The sequence below is a fragment of the Danio rerio genome, chromosome 16 (assembly GCF_052040795.2).
Source record: "Danio rerio strain M-AB ecotype USA chromosome 16, GRCz13ab, whole genome shotgun sequence".
NCBI lineage: Eukaryota > Metazoa > Chordata > Actinopteri > Cypriniformes > Danionidae > Danio > Danio rerio.
The window spans coordinates 41,573,192-41,594,231 of NC_141036.1; the positions used below are offsets into that span (position 1 = coordinate 41,573,192).

Here is a 21,040-nt window from a genome sequence, read left to right on the forward strand (position 1 = left end):
TAGGATAATAACTTGATAATATGTTACTCATTCTAACTTCTGACACATATAGCTTCATAGAAGTATTTAACATAAATAATCAGTGCTTTACATATTCAGTCATTCTACACAATCAGTCACTCAGCCTTCTCCTAGTGTTGCTCCTGTGCAGGCATACTCATCTTACACAGACATATCACTGTATTTTTAACACAGGCTGGCATGTTTGCTGCAAACACTACATACATTTTGAGAAGAGAAAATTAACTGCTTTACACTTAGAAAATACTTCATACAGAGAGAATAAAATCTTCTTCAATCCCTCCTCTTAAGACTTTAGTCTTAATATTATTGTCTTTTAACCCCAAAGTGCAATTTCATAATCCAGTTCTCTTAATTACCTCTATCTAGTGACTGATATTAGCCACATAGCTGTTATCAATTGACTAGATTATGCCACTGTACTTTGACAGAAGTCCAGCCAAACATCTTCCCTTTTACTTTTGATTTGAAGGAAGTAAAAGACTGTACTCTGTTTTTCTCTTAACACATCAAAGACAACAATGTTTTAAGCATAAGTATTCAGTTGGTTCAGTGCTAGCTGCTAGTTTTCACACTCATGTAGAATATACTGAAGTGATATTATATATAGGTACCATGAAAGCAATATGCAAACAAAATCAATATGCAAATGTAAAAAGCATCAAATGTTGATCTTGATCTTTGCTCATCCTTGTTTCTCTTATTCCAAGCTATCAGCATCTTCATTAGACTTTGAAAAGTTGTTAATGGAGATGTGTGGTTGAGAGTCTGAGTTCTGAAATCTGCAGTTGTGCATTCATCATCCCTTGACTTGTGGCACTTCTGTATGTGGTATTCAGGCACATTATCAGAATCACTCTTTTCTTTGTTCTGATAAACTCTTGCTTCCACACGTGGCACTTAGTAGTTTAGAGCTTTGGAATATTCAGGCTCCTCTGTTTCCAGTCAGCTTTCCCTTGCTGGAGTTGTTCCCTTTTGCTCCTTTGAGGCATTGGTACCTCATCAATGGCATCCACTTTGGCAGCTGTTGGATTTGCCCTCATCCAGATATGGTCCTTTCCTCCTGAGCTCTCCAGAGCATCCACAGATAGACTCGATCAGCTGGACCAATTGGACCTTATATCTCTGCTCTCTCACATGGCTCCTTTCTGGTTTCCTGCACAGATATCGCTATGCACATGGCAATTAATTGTTTCTTTATTAAAGTCCCTACTGCATTAGACATCTTTGCAAACCATTCCAAGAGGTTATGTGCAAGGTTATAGGTGAGATTATATGCCAGGTTTTATGCAAAGTTTCATGTGGTTTCTTGCAAGGGTCATGCTGTTTCTTGCAAGGTTTCTTTCAAGGTTTCTTTCAAGGGTCGACCCAATAGCAGTTCATGCGATGTGGTGTTAGATGCTTGTTTCTGTCAGTTTCCATGCCATCACTCACCAATGCACTTGTAAACACATTAATCCCATTAAGTTTATTATTTTCACATATTTCATTGAGGGTTGGTCTTGTTGGATCATCTTCATCTCTTTCAGCCATTTCTGGTAACTGAGCATAATACAATTACTCTCTCTTTTGTTTTATTCATAATTTTTCATACTCCTTTAGATGTTTTTATTTATTTATCACTCATTAACTTCATGATTACTTTATGAATGCAAACCCATTATGAACTTATTTCTGAAGGCATTTCAAAATTTAGGAAATACTTCTCTTGTCACAGATGTAATAAATATCCCTGCTTCATAATCTGCTCCTGATGCTACCTCTAATCATCTACTCATCATAGTTTCTCAACTGTGCTTGTTTACAGAATTATTCTCTATCCAGTCAACACTAAAAACAGTCATCATCTCACTGTTTGGAGCAATGGTCTCCAGTTAAGTCTTTTAATTGAACTAGAGCTCTGTGAAGCTGTAGATAATTCAATCATCCACATATTGTGACAGTGTCCATACAATGATCTTCTCCCTTATTATAACCCTTTATGCATTCTGGTGTATACAGTATATGCTAGTCATCAAGCTACACGAGTACAAATAAGTTTCTACCCTCCTCTGATAGTTACCTAAAATAAACTCAATAGAAATCAAACCACTTAAAATATTTACCATCCAAAAGGACATACAGATGTTACTACTTCAATGTGTTCCTTGTGCCGCCATTCATACCGCGGCGACGGCGGTACTTGATGCGCCAGCAGCATTTGACCGCTGGGTGGCACTTTAACCACAGATATTCAGCTTTGCCTTTTCACAATGCTAAACAGACTGTTCTGTAGGCGTAGCTTACTGTATGTGATGTGATGTGTTCAATTAAAATATAATTTTAATTTAGTTTTTCTGGTAATAGACATGCTCTTACACTATACTATGCTGTAGAAAAGATACATGGTGAGAAGTCAAAAAGCAAATATAAGAATTAAGTTATTAGCCTTCAGTGCCCGATTAAATTGCGTTGGGGTGAAAATAATGTTTTGATTTCTTTGACTATCATGGCAATGTTATAATCTCAAATCTTAAACGTGGGCATATAAAAAACAGCAAAATAATATAGATTATCCTGCCGGTAGAGCACATCACCTCACAGTTGTGAACTTGCGATCACCTCAACTTACATTTAAATTTTGTTTACCTGGTTTATTGTAAACTTATTAAGTGCAAAGAGGATTCGTTTTGGAAAATAGAATTGAAGAAATGAAAGACAACTAAAATGAAAGCACAAACATTCAGTACAAATATTTAGTCTTAAATAAATAAATAAATAAATAAATAAAGCAGTCTTTTAGTCTAAATATAGAGAGATGTAGTGTTTGCTGTTTTGATAGAACTAAGACTAGACATGTTCATTTGTATTTTTAATTTACGTTTTTATTTACATTTTCGTTGTTGATTATAATTACGATCTCATTTTATGTTTCAATTATAGTACATAATAATAATAAACGAATAATGAAAATAAATGAATAATGAAAATAGGACATAAATTAAGTCTGGCAGGTTTATTTTTAATAATTTAGTTTCAGTTCCGTTTTTTGTTTTAAAACGTCAATGTTCTGCTTTAAAGTATAACTGTTGTTTTGTTTTGTTTTTTTACTTAATGGCTCAGTATGTTTTGTATTTTAATTTCATATTCAGTCACCTTGCATATGCGTGTGAAATATAATGCCGCATAACCGCGGAAAAAGAAGAAAAGGCTGTCAGTTAAAGCTAATTAATCAAAATTAGCTATATTAAAATACAGCATTTATGTTAATACAGGCAGAGTGTGAACAAACTAAGGCTAAGCTATGTGCTTGCCTTTTAATGCATTTAAAAATATTTGCAGCCTTTTTATAGGCTACAGGCAACTGGTGTATAATAATGGTTTTTTTTTTTTTTTTGTATGGTAAAGGACAATGCACATTATGTTATTGATGTAAACTTAGGCTAAAACTTACCATTGATAAACGTGACCTACCTCAAGCAGATCACTTAAAGTGTAATAAAAATAATGTTGCCGCAGGACATAAATGAACTCCCGCAAGTTTATTTTCAATAATTTAGTTTCAGTACTATTAATTTTTTTCTCAAAACGTCAATAGCACCTTCAATAATCTAAACATTAAAGATGGACCGCAAGATGTGTTGAGTGGCTATGTGGTGAAGAACGATGGCAAAGCTAAGTGTGATTATTGTAATAAACTAATAAGTTATAAAGCAGAGTCCCGACCAACAGGACTAAGCATATGCGGTTGGCTCATTCTTCACGAATATAGAATTAAAATAATGGCGCGTTAGGTTCATTGTGCATCCCGCAGGTGCAACCAACAAGGGTTGTGCATTTGAGTTTAACTTTTTGAGCGTTATAAGCAACTCGTTGTTAGTTTTTATTTAAATATATCGAGCCGAAACTAAGCAGCGCATTCTCTCCGCCTCCTCGTTTATAACCAGCTGGACACGCCACTGAAGCAGGAGAGACACTCCGTCGTTCATAATCTTAGCTGATGTGTCGGACTCGAAAGAATAATTCAAAGAGGAATGTTCTTTTAACAGTCCCGATATGTTCAATCTTTTTTTCCCTGTCATTTCTCTTCAGCAAATTATATTTTTAAAGCTGCTTGATTCTTTTAAAACCAAAAGCAGACCCCGGTAATTGGTGTTTTTTCATAAGATACTCCTTTATGAATGTTTTAATTTATGAGTAGTCTTTAATGTGCTTTTTAATAGTTTTATTTTATTCATAGCAGCACCTAAAAGCGAATTTATCCTCAAAACGTGGCATGAGAGCGATGCATGTCATGTGTCGCATATTGCCTTTTTTTCTGATCTTTTTGCATAAAGGTTTTAATCAAAAGACAGGTAATTTAATTACTTTCGATGTGCTAAAATATTTGTTAAATAAATGTTATTTCAAAAAAAGCATATGCAATGTGCTCTGACAGGTAAAATCCGATTCTTTCTCTCTTTCAAGTTCAAAGCAAATTTGAATGCCAAAGGATTTTAGATATGCATATACAAGACTAATAACATCAACAAATTAATAAAATAAGTAGCAAATGAGAAATAAATGACAGACAAGTTGATAAAAACAGACATTATCTCTAATTATCAGAATTGCAAGATTAAAACAGCTGAATATAGGCCTAAAATGATCTAGAAAGCAACTACTGCGCGCTGATATTTATTCTTCTTTTTTTCCGAATAACGAACAATTTCAACCGCGGGGAGATACCGACAGCTTGATTTGCAGTATTTTCTAACATGTTAGAAGCGGGCAGCGGACATCAGCTAGCCGTAAAGACGGGCCGGCACAAAAAAAACATGGCTGCCGGTGGAGAAGCGGCTGTGCCCTCAGCAGCTGATTGAGACGGAGCTGCATATCCTAACTGAGTGCACTAAATACTCCGAGATCCGGGAGAAATTCTACCCGATAATCCAACACATACAAAACAACTTTGAGTCCCTGTCGAACAGAACCCATCTTACTGGGGGAGTGTGTGTGCTGCTGTGTGTTCACCCAACAATACCCGCTCCTGTCTCCAACACACAAATACTGGAACTCTTTATGTGGACTTACTTTTGATAATAGGCTACTATTATTACCTTTATCCTGTTTAATGTTATCAAAAATCTATTTTTATTATTATTTTTTTTATTCTATTTTTATTTTTATTAATCTTTTTTTATTATATGTTATTTTCATATTTGTTTTCACTACTGCCCTTTTTGCACTGTCTTGTTTGTGAGACGCGCACTGCTTTGGCAAAACGAATGTACAGTTACTTGTCATGCCAATAAAGCACCTCAAATGTGAAAATAGCCTAGGCAACAAATAACAAATAATAGTCTAATAATAACAAAAAATGCCCTTTTCATTTTCATACAATAGGCCTATGTGTGGGTTTTGACAATATGTGTTTAATTAAGCTATAAAGATCAGATGAAATGCATAGTGAAATATGAAATAAATGTCTCTTTTGCTGAAAATTTAATTAATCTATATATTTATTATTTTAAAAATCAACTCATTTTTGCCCAGAGAAAGAGGCGCGCGGCACTAGCGGACATGGGGTGCTTTTTCAAAAAAAGACGTACAGTAACTTGCAGCTGAACTATGCACAGTTTGGGGAAAAAAGGATATAGTGATGCATGTCCCCCAAAACCCCTAGTTTCTCTGTCGCAGATCCATCATTTGAAGGCAATTCAAATGTACCATCTCTAAAAATAAAAAAGACCGCTTACGCGGCATTTGTGTTTATTATTACCATATTTTTATTTTATTATTATTAATTTATTCATTCATTCATCATTCATTATTTTTTTTTCGGTTTAGTCCCTTTATTAGTCTGTGATCGCCACAGCGGAATGAACCGTCAACTTATCCAGCATATGTTTTACGCAGTGGATGGCAGGAGGGCCAGCTGGGGCTTCGGGACGGAGTAAAAGGAAAGGCGGAATTTGCCCCGAGTCTGGGAAAGATGGCTTGCCGTAATTACACTAGTTTTTCTATCGCACACATGTGCCAAACACATAAACAAATAAATAAAAAAGGAAAAGAAAACATCTAGACTTATAGGCTGAGGTCTTTTTGCTTATAATCGCCCTTATGTTTCCGTTTTAAATGTAAGGCTGTTGCATAGAATAATACAATTTTAATGTATAAGTGATTTTGCTGCGTCCCCCTTGATGTTTCAATAACGCATAATAATCTACACAAAGACACAGCAGACATAAAGGTTGTGTATGAGAGACCGAGCAAAAGAGCGCTCTCTTCACAGCTCTGTTGATGCTGCTAGCGGCTTCTTTCTTTTTGTTATTTATTTTGCAGATAATACACCATATGAATACAACAGAAAGACATAAAACTTTACAAATTACCTTTTGTAGACTCAAAACAAGTGTCATATCTTGATAAGCCTCAGCCACATTGAAATATAATTTAAAGAATTACATTATCGGATATAATAAAATCGCATTAAATAAATAAACCAATATAAAACAAGCAAAATCAAGCTATAACAGTTTAGGTAGGCCTATATAGCCTACATAAATAAAACCGTTAAAGCCAAATCAAACTTTTATTTTACAAGATATTTTCTTTTAAAAGATTTTAGATATTTTCTAAAAACAATAAACACCAGAGAAGGTTTAGAATATTATTTATAAAGTATTTGGATATGATGATAATAATCAAATTGTGCAAACAGAACATTTTTGGGAACACGTTTCAGGTCTCTCCAGTGCATTTGGGCTGAATGTTTGACTGTGTCTAAATGAGGATGTTATAAAATACATTTTCTACCGAGTTATTAACGGATGCACGATGCCAACAGTCGGGGGACGTTCTGGGGGCTGGGTTTGCGTTACGCGCTGCGAGCTATAGACCGACAGTGGAAATGCGACATGATTTCGGTCTCACTGATGCCCATTAACACCTGAAAGACAAGCTTTTGGTTATGAGATGGGGGAAGGGGTATGTCTCCACCCTCAAGTGTTTTCCACAAACATGGTTACACAAAATCCAAAACTCCCGAGGACGGATGGTGTAACCGTAGCAAAACCTATGCGTTTTAAAACCAAACCGCATTAAATATGGGGCCTTATGAAAATGAATGTTTCTATGCACAGCCACTTCTGGACTGAACTACTTGTTATTTAAAATATCTGTATTATCTGTATCTCTAGCATTCGCCAAAACGAATTTGTACATAAAAACACCGAACATAGCCTAGCTGAATAGGGTGTTGCCTGCTGAGCCATGACAGCAGCAGACAATTCCGCACGACCATAAAGCCTTCACCCGACAGTTATTTTCTAATATTCACAACGCGAGCCACAACAATAGACATGCCATGCCCATCATCCTTACAGACAACTTCGCTTTAAACTGTATTAAGGTCCCATTTACACTGCACAGCAGTTTTATATAAAACCTTAATGATACATATAACAGGCTACATTTTGATGGTGAAATAACCTTTTAAACGATGGCTTTTTATTTCAGTATTCAAACATTAAATAACGAATGCATCAAGTGAAATAACGAATATGCAAAAACACATGTATATAAATATAAAGGACTATTATAATTAGCAAAATGCTGCTCTATTTATCTTTGTATTTTTATAATTTTATTATTGTTATTTTTAATATTTTGAATTAATTAAAGCTATAGACAAATACTGCTTGACATTTTAGAAAATGTTTTGCGTATACCCAGTACCGAGAACAAACAAACAAAAGCACATGGCTTGTTAATCAATTTAATCAAGCTCTAGCCACGAATAAAATAATAGACTATTATTTTAATATTTTAGACGACGGGTTAGTAATTATACTATAAATGGTTATGTTCAGATCAATGAAATAATAACTTTAATAATTCTGCTTTGCAATTTTTTATGCATTACCAACATCACTAAACCATACATTTGTTTTATAAGTTAACCAAATATTTGCAGAGATTCAGCAGTTTTTTTTCTGACGCGTTTGCCAGTCATGCCAGTCAGTGAAAAAAAAGTAACCGTGGCCCCGTTTGCAGGTATTCAGATTCGATTTTATTAATCTGATTCAACTTTTATTATTTACAGGACATAAAAATGCAATTAAAAGTTTCAAATCAATGTGCATTGTCCTTTACCATACAAATAAAAAAAAAAAAACATTGTTATACACCATAGCCTGTAGCCTATAAAATGGCCGCAAATCTTTTTAAATGCATTAAAAAGCAAGCGCATATTAGCCGTACCTTGAGTTTGTTCACATTCTGCCTGTATTAACATGCATGCTGTATTTTAATATAGCTTATTTCGATGAATTATGTCACCGACTCGGTCCCAGTCATTCCCCTCGCTGACCAGCAGAGGTCACCATCTCCGGACTTCTAACCATTACGTCATCCTTCTCACTCAGATCCCAGCACACCTGTTCTCCATCTCACTAATGACCCACGTACCACACATAAGCAGCTCACACACACACTTCATTGCGAAGTCTTGTTTAGCCCCGGCCAGCATTTCTGAGCGTTCTATCCTGCCTGATCTCCCGTTTACCACTTCAGCCCGTTCCTCGACTCTGCTCTGTCTTCTGCCTGCCCTCGACCTAAAGCCTGATTACACGGACACTGATTCTCGCTGCCTGCCCCGGACTAAAGCCTGTATTACGGACTCTGAACCACGCTGCCTGCCCTTGACTCAAACCTGGTAATCACTCTGCCTCTGTTACCTGCTGATCATCGTTGAGTTGTATGTTGTATGTTCGCACATCCGTGCGAGGTGTTGATGTTTAAGTGTGACTTAATAAATACTGCAAAATGGATCCCTCCGTGTCAGTCTCCCCGTTACAAATTAGCTCTAACTGACAGCTTTTTCTTCTTTTTCAGCGGTTATGCTTGCATTATATTTCACACGCATATGCAAGGTGACTGAAATTGAAATTCAAATACAAAACATACTGAGCCATTAAGTAAAAAAACAAAACAACAGTTATAGCTACTTTAAAGGAGAACATTGACGTTTTGAAGAAAAAAAAAAACTGAACTGAAACTAAATTATTAAAAAATAAACCTGCTAGACTTAATTTATGTCCTGCGGCAAAAAATATTTTTATTATAATCTGCTTAAAATAGGTCAATTTATTTATTTATTTATTTATTGCTTTTGATGAAGCTGCATTCAACTTAAGCTCAATGTCGGCAATGTCTTTAAATAAATAATATATCTAGGCCTATTTTCATTATTCATTAATTTTCATTATTCGTTTATTATTATCTACAATTGTTGAGACATAAAATGAGATAGTAAACTATATACAACAACGAAAATGTAAGTAAAAACATAAATGAAAAAGTCTTGTCTTAGTCCTGTCAAAATAGCAAACACTGAACATCTCTCTATATTTAGGTTAAAAGACAGCTTTATTCATTTATTTATTTATTTATTTATTTATTTATTTATTTAAGACTACTTATTTGTACTGAATGTTTATGCTTTTATTTTAGTTGCAAAAATATCAGAAATTGATCTCGCACGCGCAGGGAAAAAAGGCAATTATGCCACACATGACTTGCATCGCTCTCATGCCAAGTTTTGAGGATAAATTCGCATTTAGATGCTGCTTGAAATAAAATAAAACTATCAAAATGCACATTAAAGACTTTAATAAAAAATTAAAACATTCATAAAGGAGTATCTTATGGAAAAACACCACGGGCTCTGCTTTCGGTTTTAAAAGAATCAAGCAGCTTTAAAAATATATATAATTTGCTGAAGAGAAATGACACGAAAAAAAAATAAATAAAAAGATTAAACATATCGGGACTGTTAAAAGAAAATTCCTCTTTGATATATTCATTCGACTCCGATACATCAGCTAAGATTATGAATGACGGAGTGTCTCTCCTGCTTCAGCAGCGTGTCCCGCTGGTTAAACGATGAGGCGGAGAGAATGCGCTGCTTTGTGAACCTAACGCGCCATTATTTTAATTCTATATTCGTAAAGAATGAGCCAACCGCATATGCTTAGTCCTGTTGGTCGGGACTCTGCTTTATAACTTAGTTTATTACAATAATCACACTTAGCTTTGCCATCGTTCTTCACATGTTGCCACTCGGCACATCTTGCGCTCCATCTTTAAACAAATGTTTACATTATTGAGGTGCTCTCCGGCGGCGAAGTTTCTGGCAGAGTAGCGAGTGAAAAAATGTGCTTGCAGAAATTGGAATCAAAATTTAAATTATATAACAAGCATCGTATTCTTTCTAATCCTCGCCCAGTTTTAATACAAGTTGTGTTTTTTATATTTGTGGCTGTGAAGTTTATTAAGAATATATATATATATATATACATATAGCCTACTTTATTTTTTTTATACTTTAAGTGATCTGCTTGAGGTAGGTCACGTTTATCAATGGTAAGTTTTAGCCTAAGTTTACATCAATAACATAATGTGCATTGTCCTTTACCATACAAAAAAAAAAAAAAAAAACATTATTATACATAGTTGCCTGTAGCCTATAAAAAGGCCGCAAATGCATTAAAAGGCAAGCGCATATCTTAGCCTTGAGTTTGTTCACACTCTGCCAGTATTAACATAAATGCTGTATTTTAATATAGCTAATTTTGATGAATTAGCTCTAACCTTTGACAGCTTTTTCTTCTTTTTCCGCGGTTATGCGGCATTATATTTCACACACATATGCAAGGTGACTGAATATGAAGTTAAAATACAAAACATACTGAGCCATAAGTAAAAAAAAAAAAAAAAAAAACTGAACAGAACTGAAACTAAATTATTAAAAATAAAATAATATATAAATATATATAATATATAAAAATATTTTTATTATACTTTTAGTGATCTGCTTAAGGTAGGTCAATTTATTTTTCTCAGTGTTTCACGTACTGTACGGCAATGTCTTTAAATAAATAATTTATTTAGGCCTATTTTCATTATTCATTTATTTTCATTATTCGTTTATTATTCGTTTATGTACAATTGTTATGGCATAAATGAGATAGTAAAATATAATCAACAACGAAAATGGAAATAAAAACAGAAATAAAACATAAATGAAAATGTCTTGTCTTAGTCCTATCAAAATAGCAAACACTGAACATCTTTCTATATTTAGGCTGCTTTATTTATTTATTTATTTATTTATTTATTTATTTATTTATTTATTTATTTACTTAAGACTACTTATTTGTACTAAATGTTTGTGCTTTCATTTTAGTTGTCTTTTACTTCTTCAATTCTATTTTCCAAAACGAATCCTCTTTGCACTTAAAAAGTTTACAATAAAGCGTGTTAACAAATTTTAAATGATTAATGAAGGAATTATAATGCTTTGACTTATTGTTTAATATCATTTACAAGCACAGTAGCTGTATGGGCTATTTCTGTCCGTTCGCATCCCGTCCCTTTGCGCCCCCTGGCGGCTCATTCACAAACTGCGGTCATACACTAAAAACAGAGCGGCACCTATTTCAAACGGCGGCGGTACAAGCCGCGGCGTTAATAGCCACTTTGAACTCTCACCTACTGTATCTTCACATACAATATAAACTTCAGCTGGAAAATCTTCTCCTATTGATTTTCTTAAATCATAACCTAAACATAATCTTGTTTTGTCTTCATATGTAATTATTGCCTTTAGATTCCATCAAAAATTATTAGTCATTTATACATTTATTACTACTTTAAATTTAAATAGAAATGTCTAGGACAGATTGTATATTACAGTCAATGTTTCTATTAATGCTCCTATTTTTACACAAACTTTTCAATAGTGTTTAATCCCTATTTCTGCATCTAGTGTTTTTTATTTCTGGGCAGATCTACATCTGATTTAATTTGAACCCTCACTGTGCTGGCTGATTTCATCTGCATCTCAGTCCTGTAATGACAATCATTTAGTTGGAATTTGACACTTCTTTCCTTTACTAATTTATTTTCTGATATATATATTAATTCCTTTTTTATCTTTGAGTTATTTTCTTTTGGCTCATAATTATTTCCTAAGGCACTCCCATTAAACTAGTTGTTTATACAATTTTGATGCACTTTTTTATCAGCTGGCTAAAACTTACTGTATGCTTTGTAAATTTCTCTCTGTTTTAATTATTATTCCTTAATTTTTTTTCTAATTATTTTTCACATATGTTTTCATGTAAAATATTATCTTTTTCTTAAACACTGTTCTCTTTCAATTTTTCTCATAGCAATTTAGAACTGTTACTTTCTGACCTTATGTCCTATGAATTTATTTCAAATTGTTATTTCAATCTTTCCTTTAACTATAAATCATTTTTCTAGATTTGAATTTTTCCAGTTTTCACTATCCAATATTGATTTAGGCCATTCACAATACAATTATGTTAAGATTTTCCTTTACTTGATTTGAACTTAAATACTTAGTTCCATTCTTATTTATTCTCCAAATTATGTATTGCCTTATCAAAAAGCTTTTTCTTTAGTCACCACCCTGTATTGTAATTTATCCTTCTATGTTTAAGGAACTTTTATTAAGCCTACTGAAACTTAAACTCAAATTATTTACCATTCATCATAATATATAATTTCATCATTTAAAGTTTCACCTTAAAATTACCTTATAACACTTTTTTTTATTTTTTATTTTTTTTTATTTACAAATTTGCATGATAATAATTTCTCTAAAATTGACAGGAGTCTGATTTGATACAAGAATGGGTAGCTAAACTTTTGTTCTTAATTTTCCTTCTGTAATGCTTGAACGTAATTTGGACTAGGAGCTACTTTGAGATGGACTGTCAGGCTATCCCCCCTCGCAACCTGAGACAACTAGCTCCAGATTGGTGCAACAGTCTTTTCTATGTTGTCCTGAACTTCCTTCATATCAGGGCACAGTGTTTCCCCCTCTCTCTTTGGGCTGGCTTCTTTCTTTGACTCAGCTGATGTAAAGTTCTGGTGGAGAGTTTTTTCTTTTTGATCAGTTCATCAGTCTCTTGTTAGTGTCTCTTTTGAATGTCTCTGAACAAATGTAGCTTTTTCAGTCCTCAGTAAAACCTGGGCAAAAAGTTCATGTCAAAAGTGTCCACAGCCATTTTGCTTTGTGTTTTTTCACACACCTTTCCATTTGCCAGTATACTCAGAGATGTCTGGTAGGTACGAGACTACAGTCCCCCAAAGTTCATCCATACGTCCTCTTAATTAATATATATAGAATTTAGCTCATGACTTAATAAATTATTTTTTTCCCATTTTTTCCTTCATCAAATAAAGACTCCTTTTATCCAATTTTTTTTAATTAATTAATTTATTTATCTATTTTTGTTTGCTGTTTAACAACCTATTTTTTCTAATTCTCAATCATTTTTATCATATGTAAATATGCTTAATTTTCTATTTGTTAAATGTTCTTATAATTAATTTTTTTTGGCTTTAGATTGTGCTTCACTTATTTTTCCTAATCTTATTCTAGTTTTTCCTTACTAGTTACATTACATCTTACACTATTTTAATTTCTCTAACATTTCCATACCTGTTTTAATTCAACAGTACTATATGGTGGCCTAATGTCTAATATACCTGTTCAAAATCCTTACTGCAATAGCTTCAAGTTCATAGTACTATTTTACCTCTACATGTTTGTTTACTTTAAGCATTTTTCCTATCTGAAATGCAATTTTTAATTCTCAATTACCTTTTAAGTACATAAAATATGAACTATATAATTTTTGAACTCACTATTATGTTCTTTCATTTCTCCTCAGTGTCTATGCTTTACATCTGACTCGCTGCTTTTACTACAAATAGCTGTTGGCTCAGATGACAGCCTGTAGCTGACTTTAAAACAAATGACAACAGTCAACTTACTCCACAACAATTTTTCATTGCACTTAAACATAATTTTATATTTTAAAGCCAAATCTTAGTTTCTTTTAAATGTTACTGTTTTTTTCTAATTTTTATTTTATCTGTTTAATATATATATATATATATATATATATATATATATATATATATTAAACATCTTCTCTTTTAATTCTATTAAACAATGTTTGAACTTCTTTTTTCTCCATTTTCCTATGCTTCTTTTCCCTTTTTAAAAATTAGCATTTTTGTCTCTTAGATTTTCCTAATTCATTTTTCTTTAAACTTATTTTCCTTAAACATTTGATCATTAACTCTTCAATTAATCCATATTTATTAAAGTTTTCTCTTCTAATTCTTTATTTACTCAAATCATCAACTTATCTATTTTTATTCATACTGATTTAGTAAATTTATTTCCTGATCTATATAACTATTAATCTCCATATGTAGATATTTCTATGCTTCAATTTTTGAATTTCTTAATATTTATTAGTCTAACTTCTAGTTGCATTTTTATTAACACTTTTTATTTATTAAATCTTATTCTATCATTAATATTTTCTTATTTCATTTATCTTATTCATTACTTTATAATATTTCTATTTATTTAATACCTTATAATATATCTTTACTCTTTAGCTTCTTTCTGTCCTGTGAAACTTTTGTTCTTAAAATAGACAGATTCTTACCACTCCTGAAGCAGACCTTCTTCCAGACTGTCGACATGTCAGGAATTTCAGTCCCCTCTCTGCCTATAGTTCATACTTAAAAACACTTCAAACACACAGAGATTATTCAGAAAAATGTTTAACTCGTATATTCTTGTTTTTAGTCTGTGTCTTTCAAATGCAATATGATCTCAATTAACTTTATTAGGCTTAAACCTCCTCTGTATCACAATCTCTTCCCTAAACTGCGTCACTCTCTATCTTATTGTTCTTAAATCACACAACATATGCAATCCTTCTTTTATATTATAATATAAAATGATAATTCTTTTAAACTCACTCTTATTGCAAACATACTTCTAAGCACAATCATACTTCTCACTCAGTCTAACTCATCTCTTACACTGTGTAACCTGAACCTCACCTCTATTCTAGTCTCTCTAGATCAAAGTTGAAGGCTTCTAAGCACCCCAGCAACATAGACAAATACACAACTACTTACAATTACATAAATACACCTCACTCCTCTTGAGTGACCTGTCCGAGCAGCCTCTAACCTTAGAGCTATAACCACAGAATTCTCCACTACACTCCTCTTGAGTGACCTGTTACTTCTGCTTCCGTCTTTACTGTTCTTCAGTAAAAATAGCATTTCACAGGATTTGTGCCTTTTTTCCCCCAGCCTCCTGAATAATAATATTTATTATTATTAAAACAGAACGGGTACTCCGAGGTCTTTGCGCGCTTCTCTCTATACCTTAATCTGTTTTAACTTATTAATTGTCACCACACTTTAAGAACTTCCTCTTAAAACTTAAAAATGCTCTATGCATATTCTTCATAATATTAAAAAATTTCCCAAACATGAGTAACAGTTACTAGTTAACGTTTATCCTATCCGTCAAGGCCCTCATAGGAAAACACAGATCATTTGCATGCAAATTGTTATTTTCTCCTGGTATTCAAAACCCCTTTGTTTTCCTTTTATATCTTTACTTTTTATGTTTACTTTTACTTTTTTAGTTTTACTTGTAGTTCGTTATAGCTGGAGAAACAGTTCAAGTGACTTTTTTACCGTTACAAGCAGGTCCTTGGTAGAAAAAACACAAACGTATAAGCTTAAAATTGCTTACCGTTTTTTATCGTGGCCACATATTTGTGTTTTTCCTCCAAGCCCCAGCATGTCCAGTGTCACCCGTTCGTCTCTGTCCAGCACCACGTTGGGCGCCATTTGTGGTAAATATTGACTTCTCATTAATTACAAATTATCAGACCAGAGGTTTTGAATATCAGAAAATAGACTTTCTTCTCCATAATAAAGCCGAGAAAGAGCAGAGCAGACCCCAGAGCATTCTGAAGTCTCTCCTGGACACCTTCCAAAGTCTCTCCTGCACCTTCTAAAGTTTCAGTGTGTTTGTTACAATTTTTATACAGGATTATTTGACACACCCCTAAGTCTCTTTTTAACTCTTGACCATTTTTGAATAGGTTTTTAGTCTAAGGGGTCCTGCTATTCTTGGCTCTCAGCCCACTAGCTCATGTCAACAGAGATGTTACAGGTCTATGTCAGCAAAGTATAGATGCAACTTATGCAAAGGAACTAAGTGTTTACATACATTGTTATGATAGGATAATAACTTGATAATATGTTACTCATTCTAACTTCTGACACATATAGCTTCATACAAGTATTTAACATAAATAATCAGTGCTTTACATATTCAGTTATTCTACACAATCAGTCACTCAGCCTTCTCCTAGTGTTGCTCCTGTGCAGGCATACTCATCTTACACAGACATATCACTGTATTTTTAACACAGGCTGGCATGTTTGCTGCAAACACTACATACATTTTGTGAAGAGAAAATTAACTGCTTTACACTTAGAAAATACTTCATACAGAGAGAATAGAAATCTTCTTCAGTGTGACCTAGTTTTTTATTGAATATAGACTCCGACTGAGCAGATAGAACAGGCACTTAGCAGGTAACCGAAATGACATCTCTGATGAAGACAGTGCATCTGCAACAACAGCACTAGTAAGAAAATATAAAGAAATCCTATTTTTTCCTATTTAATTTTACTTAATTCAGAAGAAAATTAACTTGTTTGAATTTATTTTTTATATAGTTTTATATTTGTCTTTATTTCTTTACTCATTTGTTAATAGAAGATTCCAAAGCTTTCTGCCTTGAGGAGCTGTTTGCTGTGGAGGACATGGCAATTGAAGCAAGAATGCAGACCAGCGTCAGCAGCACTACAGAGGAGATATAGAGATAATAAATAAGTACAGACTGCTTCCGTCTACACTGTCCTCAGTAAGTCCAGTAAACTGGTGGTGGGACATAAATGACACTCTGCCAATGCTTTCAGAATTGGCATCAAGGTATCTTTGCATGCAAGCATCATCCACAACCTCAGAGCGTACATTTTCCACTGCTGGGGACATTATCAGCCAGGAGCGGGCTTGTCTGTCTCCTGAAAAAGCAGACATGCTCATTTTTCTGAAGAAAACTGTTGAGTAATTTCAGTTGATCCTAAAAGATTAGTTCACCAAAAAATGAAAATTCTGTCATTAATTACCCTAATGTTGTTCCAAACCCATAAGATCTTTGTTTATCTTCAGAACACAAATAAAGATAATTTGGACTTAATCCAAGAGCTTTCTGATCCTCCCATAGATTTACTGGATAAGCATTTATCAATGCCCAGAAAGGAACCAAAAACATAATGTGGCGAGTAGGGTTGGGCATCGTTTGGGTTTTTTCGATACCGGTGCCTAATCGATACTTTTAAAACGATACCGGTGCCAAAACGGTGCCTGAATCGATACTTTTTAGCCCCAAAATGATAGTGGATGACTCTACAAAATAATTTTATTTGACAAAATATTTTTAAAAATAATTTTAACAGAACAATATGATTACAGTTTAAAGTAAACATAAATTCATACTGTATTACATTAATACATTTCCTTTGATCATTTGTTGGTTAGCATGAATTTAAGATTTGCATTATGAAATTACATTAGCTTACTATTAACCTGTGGGGGCGGGCAGGGGCCACGTACTTTTAGGAGCACATTTTAACATATATATCACAAAATACTTAACATTATTCATAGTCATTTTTGTTCATGCATCACTCTGCAGTCTTCATAAACAAGATAATTAAATAACTTAAACTCAAAATAATCTTCCTTGTTTATTTATTTGACAAGTAACGTTATACGGGTGTTGGAGAACACATTTCTAGCATTCAAGTACATCAAGGCACATTGCTGCACCTGTAAACTTTAACAGGCCTACAGCTGAAGTCGATTTATTTTGCCCTCCCATTCATTTACAATAATGTTTCTGAAAGTGTTTACACTGTTTCCTAAAAAATAATTATTCTGGAGTAATAATAAGTGCTATTTTTTATTGTTTATTTCGTGCATTAATAATGACCTAAACACATTGAATGACAGTAAAAATTTTACTCAATAAATGCGTTAAAAATATCAACTGATTTATATATAGTCATTCAAATGAACTTAAAACGATAAAAAACTGCAACAAACATTTATTTAGGCCCGAACTACAAAACCAAATGTAAAACAATTTTAGTATCAGTTTTGCTTAAGTTGCACGCTAGTGTTGCAGGAGAGGGGAGTGGTCGATTTAAGACTAGCTATTTACGGGAGTTGTAGTCCATAGCGAAGTGTATTGTGGGTAGTGTAGTTCGACACGCATGCTGGATGATGTGAGCTCGCTGTGTGCTGTGCTGTGCTGCTGAAACTGAGGAAGAAAGTTTTACTCGGCTTTGTTTTATGTTCACTCAAGTTATTCCACCCGAGAGCTGTTCATAACTAGATAGAATAGACATAGAGATAGATTGATCTCTGCAGCAGCTGCCGGAGAGCTGCGCGCTGCAGACGCAGCTGGTGTGAAAGGCAAACGGCTGTGTGCTGCTTCTGCTCTCCATACGCGCTGCTCATGCGCTACTTTCGCTTGTGGTGTGAAACAGGCGTAACGTCCTTGCTGCAGCACCAAAATTAGGCACTGAAATTCATACGCTGATTTAATAATGGTACGTATCGGTTACCTAGCAGGTTTCGGTACCCAATCCTAGTGGCGAGTATGCTGATGCCACGTCGCCTTGGTCCCGGATTCACCCCAGCTGTCACTTAATCAGCACGGATCGATCCCAGCTGGAGCTCATCAGCAGACACTCGTATAAGCCATCCCCAAACACAAGGAAGACGAGCTTCATTTCACTCAATAGCCGCGTTTCCACTGTCGGGCTAGTAGCTCATGTCGTAAATATTGACTTCTCATCAATTACAAATTATCAGACCAGAGGTTTTGAATATCAGAAAATAGACTTTATTCTCCATAATAAAGCCGAGAAAGAGCAGAGCAGACCCCAGAGCATTCTGAAGTCTCTGTGTTGCTCCTGTGCAGGCATACTCATCTTACACAGACATATCACTGTATTTTTAACACAGGCTGGCATGTTTGCTGCAAACACTACATACATTTTGTGAAGAGAAAATTAACTGCTTTACACTTAGAAAATACTTCATACAGAGAGAATAAAATCTTCTTCAATCCCTCCTCTTAAGACTTTAGTCTTAATATTATTGTCTTTTAACCCCAAAGTGCAATTTCATAATCCAGTTCTCTTAATTACCTCTATCTAGTGACTGATATTAGCCACATAGCTGTTATCAATTGACTAGATTATGCCACTGTACTTTGACAGAAGTCCAGCCAAACATCTCCCCTTTCTTTTTTGATTTGAAGGAAGTAAAAGACTGTACTCTCTTTTTCTCTTAACACATCAAAGACAACAATGTTTTAAGCATAAGTATTCAGTTGGTTCAGTGCTAGCTGCTAGTTTTCACACTCATGTAGAATATACTGAAGTGATATTATATATAGGTACCATGAAAGCAATATGCAAACAAAATCAATATGCAAATGTAAAAAGCATCAAATGTTGATCTTGATCTTTCCTCATCCTTGTTTCTCTTCTTCTGAGCTATCAGCATCTTCACTTGACTTTAATAGATGTTAATGGAGATGTGTGGTTGAGAGTCTGAGTTCTGGAATCTGCAGTTGTGCATTCATCATCCCTTGATTTGTGGCACTTCTGTATGTGGTATTCAGGCACATTATCAGAATCACTCTTTTCTTTGCTCTGATAAACTCTTGCTTCCACACGTGGCACTTAGTAGTTTAGAGCTTTGGAATATTCAGGCTCCTCTGTTTCCAGTCAGCTTTTCTTTTGCTGGAGTTGTTCCCTTTCGCTCCTTTGAGGCATTGGTACCTCATCAATGGCATCCCCTTTGGCAGCTGTTGGATTTGCCCTCATCCAGATATGGTCCTTTCCTCCTGAGCTCTCCAGAGCATCCACAGATAGACTCGATCAGCTGGACCAATTGGACCTTATATCTCTGCTCTCTCACATGGCTCCTTTCTGGTTTCCTGCACAGATATCGCTTTGCACATGGCAATTATTTGTTTCTTCATAAAAGTCCCTACTATATTAGACATCTTTGCAAACCATTCCAAGAGGTTATGTGCATGGTTATATGTGAGATTATATGCCAGGTTTTATGCAAAGTTTCATGTGGTTTCTTGCAAGGGTCATGCGGTTTCTTGCAAGGTTTCTTTCAAGGGTCGACCCAATAGCAGTTCATGCGATGCGGTGTTAGATGCTTGTTTCTGTCAGTTTCCATGCCATCACTCACCAATGCACTTGTTAACACATTAATCCCATTAAGTTTATTATTTTCAAATATTTCATTGAGCGTTGGTCTTGATGGATCATCTTCATCTCTTTCAGCCATTTCTGGTAATTGAGCATAATACAATTATTCTCTCTGTTGCTTTATTCATAATTTTTCATACTTCTTTAGATGTTTTTATTTATTGATCATTCATTAACTTCATGAATGCAAACCCATTATGAACTTATTTCTGAAGGCATTTCAAAATTTAGGAAAGACTTCTCTTGTCACAGATGTAATAACTGTTCCTGCTTCATAATTTGCTTCTAGTATTACTCCAATCATCTACTCATCATAGTTTCTTAACAGTGCTTGTTTACAGAATAATTCTCTATCTAGTCAACACCAAAAACAGTCATCATCTCACTGTTTGGAGTAATGGTCTCCAGTCAAGTCTTTTTATTGAACTAGAGCTCTGTGAAGCTGTAGATAATTCAATCATCCACATATTGTGACAGTGTCCATACTATGATCTTCTCCCTTATTATAACCCTTTATGCATTCTGGTGTATACAGTATATGCTATTCACCAAGCTACACAAGTACAAACAAGTTTCTACCCTCCTCTGGTAGTTACCTAAAATAAACTCAATAGAAACCAAACCACTTGAAATATTTACCATCCAAAAGAACATATCTTTACATACAATATTAACTTCAGCTGGAAAATCTTTTCTTATTGATTTTCTTAAATCATAACCTAAACATTAAGCCTCTTTTATCTGTCTTAATTAACCATTT

General features: G+C 34.1%; 2 protein-coding genes across 26 annotated transcripts in view; one reads left to right on the top strand and one right to left on the bottom strand.

The window, feature by feature from the left end:
- The window catches only part of LOC141378256 (serine/threonine-protein kinase pim-2), an 83,140-nt gene that overhangs the window by 25,153 nt on the left and 36,947 nt on the right, over positions 1-21,040 (bottom strand). The window lies entirely within an intron of this gene.
- Positions 1-21,040, top strand: part of LOC148679584 (uncharacterized) — a 32,243-nt gene that overhangs the window by 2,929 nt on the left and 8,274 nt on the right. For 5 of the 23 annotated variants that reach the window (XR_015945027.1, XR_015945037.1, XR_015945036.1 and 2 more), the window contains 2 exons: positions 16,475-16,562; positions 16,694-16,841. The exons of 14 other annotated variants lie outside the window; for them this stretch is intronic. The gene's annotated coding sequence lies outside the window, so the exon portion shown is untranslated. Of the gene's footprint in view, positions 1-15,696; positions 15,759-16,474; positions 16,563-16,693; positions 16,842-21,040 lie in introns of all 23 variants that reach the window. 4 more of the 23 variants (XR_015945028.1, XR_015945041.1, XR_015945031.1 and 1 more) reach the window with 1 other exon arrangement.